Source organism: Erpetoichthys calabaricus, chromosome 8 (assembly GCF_900747795.2).
Source record: "Erpetoichthys calabaricus chromosome 8, fErpCal1.3, whole genome shotgun sequence".
Lineage (NCBI taxonomy): Eukaryota > Metazoa > Chordata > Cladistia > Polypteriformes > Polypteridae > Erpetoichthys > Erpetoichthys calabaricus.
This window is the reverse complement of record NC_041401.2, coordinates 73434742-73443055: the sequence shown is the minus strand read 5'-3', so window position 1 is coordinate 73443055 and position 8314 is coordinate 73434742. Positions and strand designations below refer to the sequence as shown.

At 38.3% G+C, this 8314-nt stretch overlaps 1 protein-coding gene across 2 annotated transcripts in view; it reads left to right on the top strand.

The window, feature by feature from the left end:
* Positions 1-8314, top strand: part of LOC114655660 (clathrin heavy chain 1) — a 188272-nt gene that overhangs the window by 75734 nt on the left and 104224 nt on the right. The gene's annotated exons all lie outside the window — the stretch shown is intronic.

The window sequence follows — 8314 nt, the reverse complement described above, 5'->3', positions numbered from 1 at the left end:
GTAGATTCAACTCCTATCTGCGCACACCAGGGCGGCCGTGGGCGGATGCGTATGGTGTATTCATTCCATGTTATCGTGCATTGCGCTGTCACTGGTATTTTGATAAAAGAATTTGAACAACATATAAGAAGCGTATAAATTATTAAACAGTAAAACATTAACATTTAAGAACTAAAGTTACATTGAGTACTACTGCAGTGCCTTCGGGTATACCTCATTTTTTCTTTGCCCATTACATGCTTAAATGTATAAATTTTTTGGTGTACCTACCCGAGAACACGCGACATATAACCGACCGTGGGAGAAGCATGGATTTTAAACACGCGTTGAGTTCATCTGCTGGTCTCCCTCGTGGAATAACTGGTAATGTTTGACTAAAATCTACAGCGAGTAAAACGACATTACCCTCCTTTTTTTTTATTTTACGATCTCTGAGATCTTGCTTTTTTCGGTTCAAGGCTTCATAAGCTCTTTTATGTTCCATGGTGTACTTATCCCAAACCATCATCTTTGAATGTTGCAAGACTTTCGCCTTGTATGTAGATCGGGGTAATTACATTCATTGCATTCCTAGTCTGAATCACAATCTGATTGTATGGGTGGTTACCTGGCAGGTAACGCTTATGCTTGGTCATCAAGTCGTCTAACATCCGCTACGTGCCCTCTTTTAATTGCGAGAAGCAGATATATATAGCCAAATTCTCGCGCTTCGTTGCGGCGAAGTACTGCTTTTAATTTTTTATTAAGAAGAAAAGAAAACCTTTTTAAATGGATCGAAAATATACCAATAATTTGTTAAGGATCTGTTTTTTTGTGAAGCTCCCTTTTCACAGCTGTCGTGCTACGGCGTGTGTTTCGTTTATTTGACAGTATGTAGATCGTGGTAATTACATTCTTGGCATTCGTTTTCTGAATCACAATCTGATTGTATGGGTGGTTACCTGCCAGGTCACGCTTGTGGTTTGTCAGCAAGTCGCCTTACGTCCGCCACATGCCCTCTTTCTGTTCCCAGAAGCAGATCATAGAATGGTTTTAACAGTTTACTTTCAAATAATGCAAAGCGTATGCAACATGTGTTTCTCCCTAATTCTGGGCTCATCAGGCGTACACACTCACTGCATCCCCTCTCGGGAATCGAATCTGTATCGTCAGCGCCAGAGGTGAAGCCCCTAACGTTGCGCTACGGCGTGTGGTTCGTTTATACCTCGTGTCTTCTCATTAAAACTTTCATCTCGCGAATATGTTATTGCAATCCACAGCGGGTGCGTTTCTATAAACTTAATTTAAACTTACGTTTTACACCGTGCTTTTTTCCCTTATGAAGATGCTTGTATGCTTCACTCGCTCGCTTGTTATTGTTTCTCTCCCTTCTCAATTGTTTAATGAATTTTTTGTTCTTCGCTGTTTGCGGCTCATCCTTCATTTCTCCCTACTGCGTTCTTTTATCTCGCGAATATGTTATTGCAATCCGCAGCGGGAGCGTTTCTATAAACTTAATTTAAACTTACGTTTTACACGGTGCTTTGTTTCCCTTATGAAGATGCTTGTATGCTTTACTTGCTCGCTTCTTATTGTTTTGCTCCCTTCTCAATTGTTTAATGAATTTTTTGTTCTTCGCTGTTTGCGGCTCCTCCTTCATTTCTCCCTACTGCGTTCACAGTCTTTTCACGTGATTACGTGGGAGGCGTGATGACGTGACACTCAACTCCTCCTCCCACGGCCATCGAGCTGCCGTCCATTACAGTATATTGTGAAAAAAGAGGTTCCAGTTATGACCATTACGCGTTGAATTTCGAAATGAAACCTGCCTAACTTTTGTAAGTAAGCTGTAAGGAGTCAGCCTGCCAAATTTCAGCCTTCCACCTACACGGGAAGTTAAAGAATTAGTGTTGAGTCAGTCAGTCAGTCAGTGAGGGCTTTGCCTTTTATTAATTAGTATAGATATGTATATGTATATATGTGTATATGTATATATGTGTATATGTATATATGTGTATATGTATATATGTGTATATGTATATATGTGTATATGTATATATGTGTATATGTATATGTATATATATATATATATATGCACACACTAGACATTAAGCCAGTTACAATAACGCTAGAACAGTCCATATTAAATGGCAAGGGACCTTTTACTTCATTAAATTTTTTCCGTAAAATGCCTGTAATTTTCTCTGACAGTAATACTGGCTCTGCTGTCCGTAATATGCGTTTAATTTTCTGTCACAACAGTGGGCAGTCAGCATATTCTCCCCAGCAACTGATGTAATGTGCGCGAAAATAAATCTACTTTTACTTTACACTTTACTGGGCCAAGCTTCTTAATCGCAAATCTGACATCCTCAGAGTGAACACTTGCACAACAATGGGGAAGCTGGTCTCTGCGTCTCAGTACCCGATTGGATTTTTTGTGCTTTCTGTTTTAGGTCTTACCTTATTTACTGAAATCCGATTGGATCTTCTGTGAGATATTTTATAGGTCCCGCCCTCTCTGTCTTGTGTGACGCGTCAGGCGGCCTTTGAAGCATCGCACCGTGCCCCGCGCATGCGCACTTCTCAAAGATCTAAATCAAATCAATATTTGGTGTTACTACCTTTTGCCTTCAAACCAGCATCAGTTCTTATAGATACACTTGCACAAAGTCAGGGATTTTGTAGGATTATAGTCAGGTGTATGATCAACCAGTTATACCAAACAGGTGCTAATGATCATCAATGTCACATGTAGGTTGAAACACAGTCATTAACTGAAACAGAAACAGCTGTGTAGGAGGCTTAAAACTGGGTGAGGAAAAGCCAAACTCTGCTACCAAGGTGAGGTTATGGAAGACAGTTTCATGTCATGGCAAGATTGAGCACAGCAACAAGACACAAGGTAGTTATACTGCATCAGCAAGGTCTCTCCCAGACAGAGATTTCAGAGCAGACTGGGATTTCAAGATGTGCTGTTCAAGCTCTTTTGAAGAAGCACAAAGAAACGGGCAATGTTGAGGATCATAGACGCAGTTGTCGGCCAAGGAAACTTAGTGCAGCAGATGAAAGACACATCAAGCTTATTACCCTTCGAAATCGGAAGATGTCCAGCAGTGCCATCAGCTCAGAACTGGCAGAAACCAGTGGGACCCAGGTACACCCATCTACTGTCCGGAGAAGTCTGGCCAGAAGTGGTCTTCATGGAAGAGTTGCAGCCAAAAAGCCATACAGTAATCCCTCCTCCATCGCGGGGGTTGCGTTCCAGACCCCCCTGCGAAAGGTGAAAATCCGCGAAGTAGAAACCATATGTTTACATGGTTATTTTTATATTGTCATGCTTGGGTCACAGATTTGCACAGAAACACAGGAGGTTGTACAGAGACAGGAACGTTATTCAAACACTGCAAACAAACATTTGTCTCTTTTTCAAAAGTTTAAACTGTGCTCCATAACAAGACAGAGATGACAGTTCCGTCTCACAATTAAAGGAATGCAAACATATGTTTCTCTTCAAAGGAGTGCGTGTCAGGAGCAGAGACTGTCAGAAAGAGAGAGGAAAGCAAACAAATCAATAGGGCTGTTTGGCTTTTAAATATGCGAAGCACCGGGGCACAAAGCAGTTACAATGAAGGCAGCAGCTCACACCCCCTCCGTCAGGAGCAGAGAGAGAGAGAGAGAGACAGAGAAAAACAAACAATCAAAAATCAATACGTGCCCTTCGAGCTTTTAAGTATGCGAAGCACCGTGCAGCATGTCGCTTCACGAAACAGCTGCACAGAAGGTAGCAACGTGAAGATAATCTTTCAGCATTTTTAGACGAGCGTCCGTATCATCTAGGTGTGCGAACAACCCCCCTGCTCAACCCCCTTATGTCAGGATCAGAGAAAGTCAGCACAAGAGAGAGAGAAAAGTAAGTTGGGTAGCTTCTCAGCCATCTGCCAATAGCGTCCCTTGTATGAAATCAACTGGGTAAACCAACTGAGGAAGCATGTACCAGAAATAAAAAGACCCATTGTCCGCAGAAATCTGCGAACCAGCAAAAAATCTGCGATATATATTTAAATATGCTTACATATAAAATCCGCGATAGAGTGAAGCCGCGAAAGGCGAAGCGCGATATAGCGAGGGATTACTGTACCTCCGATGTGGAAACAAGGCCAAGCGAATCAAGTATGCATGAAAACATAGGAACTGGGGTGCAGAAAAATGGCAGCAGGTGCTCTGGACTGATGAGTCAAAATTTGAAATATTTGGCTGTAGCAGAAGGCAGTTTGTTCGTCGAAGGGCTGGAGAGCGGTACAATAATGAGTGTCTGCAGGCAACAGTGAAGCATGGTGGAGGTTCCTTGAACGTTTGGGGCTGCATTTCTGCAAATGGATTTGGAGATTTGGTCAGGATTAGTGCTGTTCTCAATGCTGAGAAATACAGGCAGATATTTCTCTATCATGCAATACCATCAGGGAGGCGTATGATTGGCCTCAAATTTATTCTGCGGCAGGACAACGACCCCAAACATGCAGCCAAAGTCATTAAGAACTATCTTCAGCGTAAAGAAGAACAAGAAGTCCTGGAAGTGATGGTATGGCCCCCACAGATCCCTGATCTCAACATCATCGAGTGTGTCTGGGATTACATGAAGAGACAGAAGGATGTGAGGAAGCCTACATCCACAGAAGATCTGTGGTTAGTTCTCCAAGATGTTTGGAACAACCTACCAGCCGAGTTCCTTCAAAAACTGTGTGCAAGTATACCGAGAAGAATTGATGCTGTTTTGAAGGCAAAGGGTGGTCACACCAAATATTGATTTGATTTAGATTTCTCTTTTGTTCATTCACTGCATTTTGTTGATTGATGAAAATAAATTATTAACACTTCCATTTTTGAAAGCATTCCTTGTTTACAGCATTTTTTCACACCTGCCTAAAACTTTTGCACAGTACTGTGTGTGTGTGTGTGTGTGTGTGTGCGCGTGTGTATATATATATATATATATATATATATATATATATATATATATATACACAGTAATATATATATACACAGTAATATATATATATATATATATATATATATATATATATATTCACGGCATTCGTAGTCTGTGTCACAATCTGATTGTATGGGTGGTTACCTACCAGGTAACGCTTGTGGTTGGCCAGCAATCTGCTAACATGCCGTGAATGTAATTACCCCGATCTACATGCTGTCAAAATAAACGAACCACACGCCGTGGCGCAACGTTAGGGGCATCGCCTCTGGCGCTGACGTCCGAGGTTCGATTCCCGAGAGGGAGTGCAGTGGAGTGTGTACCCCTGATGAGCCCAGAATGAGGGCGAAACACGTGTCGCATACTTTTTGCATTTATTTGACAGTAAACTATTTCAACCATATATATATATATATATATATATATATATATATATATATATATATATATATATATATATATATATATATATATATATTTATATATATATATACATATATATATTTATATATATATATACATATATATATTTATATATATATATAATATATATATTTATATATATATATATACATATATATATATATATAATATATATATTTATATATAATATATATACATATATATATTTATATATAATATATATACATATATATATTTATATATAATATATATACATATATATATTTATATATATATATATACATATATATATTTATATATAATATATATACATATATATATTTATATATAATATATATACATATATATATTTATATATAATATATATATATAATATCTATATATATATAACTAGCAAAATACCCGCGCTTCGCAGCGGAGAAGTAGTGTGTTAAAGAGGTTATGAAAAAGTAAAGGAAACATTTTAAAAATAACGTAACATGATTGTCAATGTAATTGTGTTGTCATTGTTAGATAGATAGATAGATAGATAGATAGATAGATACTTTATTAATCCCAATGGGAAATTCACAAATTGTTATGAGTGTTGCTGTCATATATATATATACATATACACATATACACACACATATACACACATATACAGATATATTATATATACATATACACATATATTTTTTATATATATATATTTTTTATATATATATATATATATATATATATATATACACATACATACATACATACATATACACACATAGATGCACTTACAATAACATAGAAATCAATATAAACAACATTAACATCATTATCATATGAGAATATGAAGTAATATATAAGAAGCACATTTCATATAAATATAAATTATTAAACAGTAAAATCTTCTTCTATAATTTGCTACCGTGGCTTTTCGTTGGTCTGTCCAGGATTTTAAATCACCTGTAGCTTGCAAACCGTTTCACCTATTGACTTGAAATCTGGTACACATATAATACGTCACGTCTGCTATCCGCTTTATGGGTGATGATTGTATTACTCTTTTTATCTTTATTTTATTTTAGAATCAACTCCTATCTGCGCACACCAGGGCGGCCGTGGGCAGATGCGTATGGTGTATTCACTCCATGTTATCGTGCATTGCGCTGTCACTGGTATTTTGATAAAAGAATTTGAACAATATATAAGAAGCGTATAAATTATTAAACAGTAAAACATTAACATTTAAGAAGTAAAGTAACATTGAGTACTACTGCAGTGCCTTCGGGTATACCTCATTTTTTCTTTGCCCATTACATGCTTAAATGTATACATTTTTTGGTGTACCTAGCCGAGAACACGCGACATATAACCGACCGTGGGAGAAGCATGGATTTTAAACACGCGTTCAGTTCATCTGCTGGTCTCCCTCGTGGAATAACTGGTAATGTTTGACTAAAATCTACAGCGAGTAAAACGACATTACCTCCTTTTTTTTTTTTTTACGATCTCTGAGATCTTGCTTTTTTCGGTTCAAGGCTTCATAAGCTCTTTTATGTCCCATGGTGTACTTAATAAGTACTAATTATCCCAAACCATCATCTTTGAATGTTGCAAGACTTTCGCCTTGTATGTAGATCGGGGTAATTACATTCATTGCATTCCTAGTCTGAATCACAATCTGATTGTATGGGTGGTTACCTGGCACTGTAGGGTTGCCACCCGTCCTTTAAAATACGGAATCGTGCCGTGTTTGAGATTGAAATTGTGCGTCCCGTTTTGAATCAATACTGGACGGGATTTATCCCGTATTTTTTTTATCATTTTTTTTTTAAAGCAGCGTCTCATGCAAATCATCCCACACGCATTTTATGAAGATGCCTCCTTTCCTACTTTTGATTGGGTAATACTTGATGTCATCGTTAGTTTGATTGGTGTTTTTAACTGTCCAGTGAGGAGGGCGTGTCTTTTAAGTAGAGTCTGCAAAGTGTTGGCACTGAGATGTGGCGTCAGCGCCATAGTTGAAGCCCCTAACGTTGCGGTCAGCAAGTCGGCTAACATCCGCCATGTGCCGTCTTTCAGTTGCGAGAAGCAGATCATAGAATGGTTGAAACTGTTGCCCCTAACGTTGCGCCACGGCGTGTGGTTCGTTTATACCTCGTGTCTTCTCATTAAACTTTTATCTCGCGAATATGTTATTGCAATCCGCAGCGGGAGCGTTTCTATAAACTTAATTTAAAGTTACGTTTTACACCGTGCTTTGTTTCCCTTATGAACATGCTTGCATGCTTAACTCGCTCCGTTCTCAATTGTTTAATTAATTTTTTGCTGTTTGCGGCTGTTCCTCCATTTCCCCCTACTTAGTTGTTTTATCTCGCGAATATGTTATTGCAATCCTTAACGGGAGCGTTTCAATAAACTGATTGGAAATAGTTTTGCATTTACCTTTTTAGTAAAAGGCGAGCTTTTAAGCCTGAGAAATCACCGCGTAAATGCACACGTTTAATTGGACATGTGTTAATATGTATGGTTACACAGTATTAAAAGACAGTGAACAACGTCAGTTACCTTTCTTCCCGCGTTTGATAAAAGGTGAGCTTTTAAGCCTGAGAAATCACCCCGTAAATGCACACGTTTAATTGCACATGTGTTAATATGTATGCTTACACAGTATTAAAAGACAGTCAAAAATTAACGTCATTTACCTTCGTTCCCGCGTGTGACTCGTGCTGTAAATGTCTTCCTTGTTTTTAGTTCACGTGATTACGTAGGAGGCGTGATGACGCGATACGTGACTCCGCCTCCTCCATTACAGTGTATGGACAAAAAATATGTTCCTGTTATGACCATTACGCTTTGAATTTCGAAATGAAACCTGCCTAACTTTTGTAAGTAAGCTGTAAGGAATGAGCCTGCCAAATTTCAGCCTTCCACCTACACGGGAAG